Source organism: Charadrius vociferus, unplaced genomic scaffold (genome assembly GCF_000708025.1).
Source record: "Charadrius vociferus isolate BGI_N301 unplaced genomic scaffold, ASM70802v2 scaffold119, whole genome shotgun sequence".
In the NCBI taxonomy this organism is placed as follows: Eukaryota; Metazoa; Chordata; class Aves; order Charadriiformes; family Charadriidae; genus Charadrius; species Charadrius vociferus.
This window is the reverse complement of record NW_009650170.1, coordinates 490911-501182: the sequence shown is the minus strand read 5'-3', so window position 1 is coordinate 501182 and position 10272 is coordinate 490911. Positions and strand designations below refer to the sequence as shown.

Sequence of the window (10272 nt, the reverse complement as noted above, 5' to 3'; positions counted from 1 at the left end):
AACATTAATTAAAACCTAAACACCGTGTTATTTGAGCACAGGATCAAACGAGAGCCTGATACCTGGGGGTCTGTGTGTGTGTGGTGTGTGCATGTGTGGTGGGGGAAGTTAGAAGCAGCACGGAGCCAATTTCTGAAATATCGCACAAAGACTTGAAGGAGCCGACATAGCATCTCCCCATCCCATCGATCTGTCAACACGCAAGCCCCTTCGAGCCACCTGATGTGGCACAGGCTGTCCTGTAGAGGACCAGGGGCATCTGGAGCAAGAATGATGCTGAATTGCTGAAAATTAAAATTATCTTCATGCTGTAATCACAGCCTTCATTGAAAGCACTGTAAACTACCTGCCTGCCTTAGTGCAAGCAAATTTGCTGCAGGACATCTGCAGCCATCTAAGTTGCCCTCCTGCACAAAGAAACATAACTGCGGTCCAGATGAGCATTCACACACTGGAAAACTGAGCAGGGATGCGCAGAAGGTAGGTGTCTGGGACCTTGCACAGCACAACATGGGCCCGTTCTGCTGCCACAGCAAAGCCTCCAGAACCCATTCCTAATGCTTTTTGCCCAGCCCTGAGAATGTACATGCATAAGGCTCCCAGGTGGCCTTCAAACGGGACTGTACACCAGTACTGCCTCACATGACAGGGACCAGGAGCATGGGCTGAGGATCACAGAATCATAGAATGGTTTGGGTTGGAGGAACCTTAAAGATCACCTAGTTCCAACCCCCCTGCCATGGGCAGGGACACCTCCCACTAGACCAGGCTGCTCAAAGCCCCATCAGGATGTCCCTATCAGATGTGTGCTCCCAACAACCTGGCGACTCAGGTTTTCCTTTTAGCGCTTCCCCAGCAGCACAATTGTTGTCTTCCTTCTTGTGAAATCACAGCTGCTTTAAATATTAAAGTGCAAAAATACAACCCTTTGTGTTTGCCCGTTTTCCAGCATTTTTGACCATCCTGACTACTCACTGCCCATGGGAATAACCATGCCCGAGAAAGCTCTTCGGCAATTTCTGTTTCAAGGTAGGCAGGGGGAAGAGGGCACGTGGAGCCACATCCTACTCCCAGCCTTGTCCTACAAAAGTCAATGAAGGGCACAGTGGCTGAACCACAGCTGTTTCGCTAATGAAAATAGAGGCACACAGGCATAGCCGCCGCAGCCCCTTGGAGAAGCTGCTCACTTCAGCAAAACAAACTTTCAGTAATTGAAAAAACGTGGGAAACTTGCTTGTGCATAAGGGCAGGGAACAAGGGTCTCAGCCATGTAACAGCGAGCACAATTAGCTCTACCCTGTTATGAAGCCATCCCATCAGGACCACTCCACTTGCAAGATGTTCATCTGAGCCCCTGCACGGGTGAATTTTCCCACGTTTTCTGCTTTCAGTGGAGGAGCTCAGCACTCCGCAGCATCCCCCGGCACAAAGGCAAGCCCTGGGCGTGACCCCAGCGGGGGAAGCGATTGAGGTTGGAAAGGACAAAGTTGGTTACAAAGACCATCACTGCCTTTGGCACAATGGATTCTCACATTTCCAGCAACTGCATCTTTGTATGCAGTGCTGTGCCTGTGGAAAATTAAGTCTATAGGAAGTGTATGAATGATCCAGACACCATCCGCAAGGCTTAGGTCTTAAAAAAAGGGAGGGGGGGTTACTCCACATACTGCTGCAGGATGTCATGTACTTCATGATCTGTCTTTTCTAATCTCTCCTTATCTCTCACTCCAATCCTTTCTCATGTCCCTCATCTATTGCAAATTCCCTTTTTAAGCTGGAGCGAAGCACATAAATATTTTCATGCTGCATAAATAGGTTGTTTTGTGCATAATGCCACAGGAGGCTTTTTTTAAAAACAGGACCTTTAGTGCTGTGATAACGGCCTCCTCATTTACACAAATGAAATCTTCCATACAGCTCAGCACTCATCTGCTCAGCAGCCCCCATGCAAAATGGTTGGCGCAGCGCCTGCTCATCACAGGCTACAGAATTAATACAGCATATTCCATACTTAATAGGAAGCCGTTGAGCATCAGGTTTGGAAATACCTTGCAAATGTAACTGATGCTCAGGTTTTCCTTTTAGCACTTCCCCAGCAGCACAATTGTTGTCCTCCTTCTTGTGAAATCACAGCTGCTTTAAATATTAAAGTGCAAAAAGACAACCCTTTGTGTTCACCCATTTTCCAGCATTTTTGACCATCCTGACTACTCACCTTTTCTTCTCTGTCACTTCTTGCCCCATGACCTCCATTTCCTGTTTATTCAGCCCTTGTTCAGGGTCTAAAAAGTGCAGACACCATCAAAATGCACTTTTCATTTACTCTGCATAGAAAAAGAAATAGCGTTAAAATCTGTACAGTTTTTAAAAGGGCTAATGGAAGATGTTGGTGGTCACACTGGGTCATGGTAAATCTTTGAATTTAACTGGCTTTTCAGGAGCAATATTTTAACAGCACCACAGTAAAATGTGGAATCAAACATCGATGATTTTGCTCTGGTGTTTCTATTTATATTTGACCAGCACAAAGACGTCAAACCAACAGACTTTAATTCCTCTGCAAAGAGAAACTTAGGGAAAATTATGTGAGTTTGTACATTGAGCGTTTTCATACTTCTCAGGTCAGGTTGCAACCCTTTAGGATAGACTACTTTGGAGCATTTTTATTTGTTCAGGACAGTGACCACACCATGCTGCCAGGTGTGCAAAGCACTGCCAGGCGCTGGTTTGGACCTGACCCTGACCTTCTCAAGCCTTCAGGTAGACTCTGCACCCTACAGCCTCCCTCAGCATGACTCTTATTGAAAGACGTGGCACGTTTTCTTTTTCATCCTGAGTTCAGGGGACACAGAAAGCTTTTGTCGCTTCCTCACAACTCCAGAGCAAGGTTACGGGTGCTCTTTTCATGCATATCTTGCAGACTCATTTCTTCTCTCTTCCATCTGTTGTTTGGCTTTTTTTTGCTCTTTATTACATGTTAGTGATCAACAACTAACTCATGGCAGGGCTCTGAACATGGCATTTCTTACCAAGGGAGTGTTCCACACGGGTGGCTCCCACTCATGTTACTTGTTGCTGCAAGCAGGATGTTTGTGCCAGTCTAACCCCAATGTCATTACTATCCCATTAGCAGCTTTACATGTTCATTGATTTGCAGAAGTGTTTTGTATCACCTTAAGCTCCAGAAACATTGTGACAATGCATTAAAAGGAACAGAAAAAAGGAAAGATCTTAAGAAGTATTATATTTCCTGTTATACTACCTTACCTGACAAAACGGCAGCTCTCCAAGTTTATCTTGGCTAGTCTGTAACAAAGCCTTGGTTTTTATGAGTTGTCATACTGCTAAAAGATCTAATTTTTCTATGATGTAATAGCCCACATACAATAACCGAATCTCAAAAAGCACAACATGGAGTAAACACTTTGTAATGTGCCTAAACACAGTGGCTACCTGATTTCGATAGCACTTTATTTCAATTTAGGCTAACGGACAATTTAAAAAGATTTGTTCCCAAGTACACAATACAGAAAAATATGAGTTACTACACAGAGCGATATTTTGAATCAGTGCTGTTAGTCGTCTTAGCTGAAACTCAACCTTGATGATATCCAAAGGTCCAATAAAATTTTTCATGGAAGAATCCCATATTTGTAGAACATAATAAAACTGTTCAGCTGCAGCTCCAGGGCCACGGAGAACTGGAGAATGAAGTCTTTCTTTCTGGGGAGTTTCTTGTGTCACAGGGTGGTTTTCAAACACTTTGATACCTGAGAAATATCAAACATAACAGATAGTTACATATAACAGTATCTTTGATTTTTTGTTAGTATGACAAAATGTAAGGCTGTTTATTGCTAACAAGTTAGGTGCTCATTACTGTGTTCCAACAGGAAACACTGACAGCGATGGGCAAAAGAAAACGTTCGGTGTTAAATCCACACACAGCACATTTCAGCTCCTATTATAGCATGTGTGATAGAGAAAGGAGAAAATCCTTGCACAAAACTATTTTAAAATTATGTATCAGAGCAAGAAAGAGGAGCATTTGTTTGATTTATTATCTACTTTTTCAATAAGGTTCACTTCCAAATAATACTAATACCTACCTTTCATGTTGTGCTTTTCATTCTTAACTCACAAAGCACCCTCCAAAGGAGGTCAGGATCATTTTGTGAAAAACAAACATGAAGTCAAGCCACCTCTCTGATGTCCCTGAGTAAGGCAGCACAGTCCCCAGCTCTGATGACCACTAGTCATAGGAACAAAGGATTAGAAAGGGCATCTTGTGTCATCAAATCCAGCTTCTTACTCTTCAAATCAATTTTGCTATAATAATCTCATGCAAGAGTCTTTGGGGCGCATGATTTCTTACATAAGCTCCTGCAAATGCTCTTCAAAACATCATCTCTTGTATATCCTCACCCATCCTGACCCTGCAGTGGGAGCCTACCTAATGCCAAGCTATTACACACCAGTGATTTGGGACCATCACCCTGAAAATGCCCCCAGCCTCAGACACCAAAGAATGAATGGGGGCATTTCTTCCTACGCCTGCTCAAATTTTATGCATCTCTTGGTGGGCCATCCTAGTAAAAGACCTGTAATAGGTGCCATGACAGACCTGGAAGGTGTTCCTGAAGCAGAGAAATAGAAATGCCGAGAGTCTGACAACTGAAGCCGACTGCAGCTCTGAAAACTCTGTGCAAAATCCCTGCACAAACTCACAGCGCAGTTGTTGTTGCAGCGTTAAGTGGAGGCTTGCAGCAGCCTCAGGTGCCAACACAAAATGGGCATTTGGGTTTACCCCTGCACATACCTGTCCCTTCACGTAGCGAGTGACATCCTGGCAAACAACAGAGCCTGAAGCACGTTCAGTCCAATATATTTCCAATGTCCATCACCCCCCTCCTTTTTCAAATAACTACTGCTGGTGAAGTTATTAATGCCTTTCCACCTACACAGCCTAGATACCGAAACTCACACAAAGGCATCTTTTAAGCTTTGAGGTCACGTTGGAGTTGCTGGTTAGAGTGTCTCTCTGGGCAGTTCTATTATGCAGCAGCTACAGCAGTAGGATAACACGATACAAACCTTTGCTAATAATTGAGCGTGAAGTGGGCTTTTTGCTTGGTATCTTCAGCTTTGTACCTTCACTTCAGAGCATGTTTAGAGCTGGCTTCAATACTCAGAAAATTATGTCAGCTTATTAAACACAAAGCTGTTAGACGAGGGCACGGCCCCCGAACTTGTTTCCCGCGGCTGTATGAGGCTTGGATCCTCGCTGCTTTTGCGGCTGCAACTCCCCAACCGCCCAATGCGTTGTTTGATTGTCTTTTCTCACTGAAACATATGTTTCCCCTTTTGATGGCATTTTGAGCAACAGTTTCCATTGTATGCCCTTCTTGACTGACAGTTTGATGGCAGCCTGTAAATTACTTGGCACATGTTTTGTGAATCTCCTTGAAGGAGGGTCTGGCTGCTTAGTAAGTGCATCCTTTTGCAGCTTTGGGGACAAGAGATTAGGGACGTTTTAGCACAGATTTGGGTATAAAAGTACTTGACCACAGTGATATCATCCTTATTTGAAGCTCAGCATTGTCCGGTACCATGATTCTTTTATTCCAGGTCCCAGGACACAACATCCATCAGTTATGCTTGGCTTTCCCCATTTTCCTCTCATACAACGTGACACACATAAAGCTTAATGATGAATCAAGAAAGGATCAGACTGAAAATACTTGGTATTTGATGGATAGCCCAGGTAAGCATTCAGGCTGCTGGATGTGCAAGTTAAGAGAACATCTGGCGCTCTGTCAGCTTTCTTTGGTAACAGTAACACATTTGCTGCCTTGCCTTTATGTGGTACAATCTTGTCTGTGTCTCTGGCCATGACGTTTCTACTGTAGCTATAATTAACAGGACACAAGCAGTGCTGTATGGAATTCATGTGCTCTTTACAGCTGAATTAAATGGCCACCTATAGGGAAATGGAAGTCCGGAGAATGAGGTGTATGACTTTCCGCACAGCACTACTTATAGCCTCAAAATAGAGCCCTGGAATAGTTGTGACGGGGACATTATGTTTATGCTGTCTTCCTCTTGTAGGAGGCCATTTCAGTTATATCCATAGCTATCTCTATTGCAGCTTTGTTTTCATAAGAATAACGATATGCTTCACCCAGAAAAATAATCAACCTCAGTTCTGAGACTGCTGTGCAACAGCACACCACATTTATTTGGGGAAGCCTTTTGCTCTAAGCCTTCTAGGGTAGGTATTACTGCTGTACACAGTCGCCGCACCACTTCTGGCTGTTTACATCTTCCCTTGAAGAGATAATTTAACTCCTGTGCATAAACCTTCTCCCTGCTGCAGAGGTGGTGGGTCTGGCTATTTTACACTTCAAAAATACCAACAAGGGCCAGATTATGTTTGTCTATTGGATTTCTGTTGATATTAACTTTCCTTGCATTCCACTGAAATGTCAAAAAGATTACTTTATATGTACTTACTGCAGAAAAAACAGAATTTTGGGTGAAAAAGCATAGACCTATGATCTGATCCATCTTCTCTTTGCTATTTCCAACTACTTAAAGCATAATGTCACACTGAAACGCACACTTGGAGTGCTGCATTCTCTTCTCCCGACAGATTGTTATGATGTTTTCCAAGGTGACCTTCATAAAACATGTTTCTTTTGAAGCTTATATTTCACTCAGGTCATAACAGTTTCACACAGTCAAGCAAACTGTCCGCTCCTGCTTTCTAATTAATGGTTCTTAGCAGCTTCTGAGCGGGGGATATAATTAATAGCACTTAAGTCTGAAGTGCAGAGAAATCTATAGCTGATTACCAGGATGTGTATTTACTTAGGGATTATATGCAAACAGCTCTTAAGCGCAGCCATGAACAGCTCTCGACAATGCTCTCCAGGAATTCCCCCGGATCAGGCACCACCTTGAGTCTTATTCCAGTGTAAGCAATCAAAAAATTGCCCTGCTTTTAAAGCTAGGCTCCTGCAACTGAGGGGTCCCTGCCTGCTGTACCCTCTCCCCTGATCCCATTCCCCATATACCAGAGTCACAGCATGCTGTGTTTTCTATGACTGCATGGTGATTTCGCTCGCCAACAGGCTTCCTACAGTGGGGGAGCATCTATTACAGAAAACATCTCTGGCCCTGTCTCTGTTGTCACTGTGGCATCCACCGAGGAAACAACCTGCTCTGTGGTCCATACTGCCCAGGTATAGCATCTTCTGGTGCAGACTGGCTGTGTTCTCACTACGCGGCATGTGTGCGAAATCCACTCCAAGGCATAAACATTTTGGTTTTTATTCAGTTTAAAGCACCAGAAATAATAGGAGGGCTTTTCTTACAGTAAAGCAACCAAAGAAGGGTGTTGCAAGCCATCTTGTCATACGTGCCTAAATTATAGGAGATAGGATCGCTCTGGTGCTCGCTGTCATGCATGCAGCATGGATTGTCAGAGGTGCTGGAGCAAAACCAGATGCCAGCCAAATTGCCAGCTTAAATTCCCTCTGGTCAGCTGCTGCTAACAGTGGTAATTTCCCTGCTGAAGTCAATAGAACAGCATCTTTTCACACATGCTGAGATCTTGGTACAGAAGAGGCAGCTGTGAGGCAGAATGAGTGTTCTGAAAGAATAAGGTAGTCTCACAGTGGGGCAAAAAAAAAAAAAAAAGGACTAAAATTCATATTCTCTGACAAAGTTGAAAAGACTGTATTCTCCAAAAACATTGCCAGACTGGGGATGAAGGGGGGAATTAACATCAGAAATCCTGCACCCATGTGCAGCCTGCACTATTTGGAGAGATTTTTAAATGAATTTTGCATGTTGAATGACACAAAATATTCAAATGGATGAGCAATTAAAAGCTATTGAATATTTGAAACTCAAAAACCACTAGGCAACAGAATATCACTGTCAACCCCTTTATGCAAAGGGATGTTTTGACATACTTAAGACTGACTACTTTTCTAATGGTGCAACAGTATTACTTCAGTTATACATAAAGCAGGAAAACTTCTACTGAAACTTGTGCAGCCTGGTTCCTTCTTCAAAACAACAACACAGTGAAACTGCCTTTGAAGAGAAACATTTTTCATATACTATCTGAAGGTTAGTAACTCTTTTAATCTTTAGCCTTTCTGCTGGCATATGTAATTTAAAATGCACAAAACAGACTATCAAAACACTTACCCAGCTACAGACAGTTAGAAAATTTAAAAGGTGCATCTGAAAATCAGCTTGGAAATTAAGATGCTGCACCAAATCTTGCTCTTTGAGTAAGGCCTCTTTACCTGTGGATCAACCTCAAAGAGCGACCAGTTATCAAACACAACTGACCGTTTGACAGTCAACACTGAACGAGGAATGGCTCCTAAAGAGGTCAAACCTTGGAGCTACTAAGCAAGAAAGTGACTAACTGGGGCGATTATACATTGAATATCCTTTCCACAGGAAGTTGTTTTTTCCCCTTTCTTGTCCTCCTCCAGAGCCATATGAAGTTTTGCCAAACTTCAGCTCTTAAGACAGCACCATGAGCAGCAGTACAGAGCCCGCACATGCTCGTGGTGTTCAAGAAGTGACAAACCCTTCTAATAAGATGGGATACAGTGGTGTGGCGACATGCAGTGAAAGAGTAGAAACATGTGCAAAACACAAATTCACTCACTGATTTCAGTTTCATCTGCTCTAGGCACTTGTACACGACTGACTTATTTTATGCCAGTTATTTTCTTAAGGGTGTAAATTAGCCAGGCTAAATGGGGTGCATTTCTTTAAGCAGGTGGCTGGATATTTCTGATCATCTGGGGACTGGTGTAGAAGCACTCAGCTGTGGCTACCCAACCAGCCAAGAGGGATCAGTGCCAGCAAATGTAGTAGGAAGAGAATCAAGAGCTTCTTGCCTTGTTTAAGTCTTTCTTAGGAAAAAGAAGTCACCTGCAAGTCCTCCTTGATCAGATAGTCTACAAATACCGGCGAACAGTGCTACTGTACCTAGTCAAGTCATACAGGAGTTGTCACAGTTGGTGAAGGACTTGTGATAAATGTAAAAGTAGCTGGGAAAGCTCTGAAAGACAGCTCGGTCTGTCCAGGCTAATCTAGCTGAGCCGGGCTTCTTTGAACAAAACATTTAAGTAGAAAAATAATGCATGAGGCCTTAAAAATTGCCATTTATTGGCTCCAGAACACCCACATTCAGCTCTTTCTGACTTTCCTTGTGCTGCATGAAAAAACTCAAGTCAAATAGCATCGAGGTAAACTTACAAATGGCAAAATAAATCCTTTGTAGGTTAAAAACAAAAATAGCTTTGAAGAAGGATGCATATAGCCTTGATAATTTGCCAAAAGTTTTCAATCTTCATCACTTTAGAAACAAGGTTAAGAGAGTAGATAAAGGTTGAGAAATTCAGAAGTTGCTCAGATATACCTTTATCTCAGGCTTAGAGCCTTAAACCTCAGAAGGAAAACAATGTCAGAGAGAAGAGATTGACAGTGATGCCTTCTGTTGAGAATCAAGGGTTGGAAGGACTGCCTGTACTAAGCAAAATAGTCTCATGATAATGATGTCAGTAAGATTTAATTTATCAGTGTGTTCTAGGAAGGTAATGACCTTAATATCACGGGAAACTTTTCAAGAAGTCAGCCATGAAGACACACGCTGATTTATTTTCATAACAAATGGAAATAAAAGTACAGGAATTTGCTTACAGGAATGAATTTATACCATCTTATCCAGCTTTGTGTTTAGTATCAGAAGAGCCCAAGAACATGCTATTGATACATGGGGACTTAATTCCAACCCCTTTGAGAATCTCCACAGGAAAGTATTTCAAATTCATTTCTAACTGGACCAAAAAAACCCTTCCAAAAGCCCACCAAATATATAATGGGGAACAACATCACATTGGAACAGGGATGTGCCATTTTATCCTAAGTACTGTTCATTTGCTGCTATGCCATAGATGAAGTACTATGTAATGCCTCTGTTAGTAGAGAAGAGTGCTTACATATGCATTACCTAAGGACATGCTCTTTCTGGCCAAGTAATTCATTGAGTAATTCATTTTTAACACGCATAAGAAGGCAAAAAGTGAGTGTCTACATACAAATCCAGCAGCCACTGTGGAAACTTGACTGTATAGTCCAAACCCTGCTGCTCCAAACCCTGGAGGTCCCTAGGTCCCAGATTTGACAGGACGAGGGGGAATGGCTTCAAACTGGAAGAGGGTATATTTAGATTAGATA

The 10272-nt window shown here is 42.8% G+C and overlaps 1 protein-coding gene across 1 annotated transcript in view; it reads right to left on the bottom strand.

Moving 5' to 3' along the window:
- Nucleotides 1-3414: 3414 nt before the first annotated feature.
- The window catches only part of FHIT (fragile histidine triad), a 423733-nt gene continuing 416875 nt past the window's right edge, over nucleotides 3415-10272 (bottom strand). The window contains exon 6 of the mRNA XM_009892524.1: nucleotides 3415-3770. The gene's annotated coding sequence lies outside the window, so the exon portion shown is untranslated. The remainder of the gene's footprint in view (nucleotides 3771-10272) is intronic.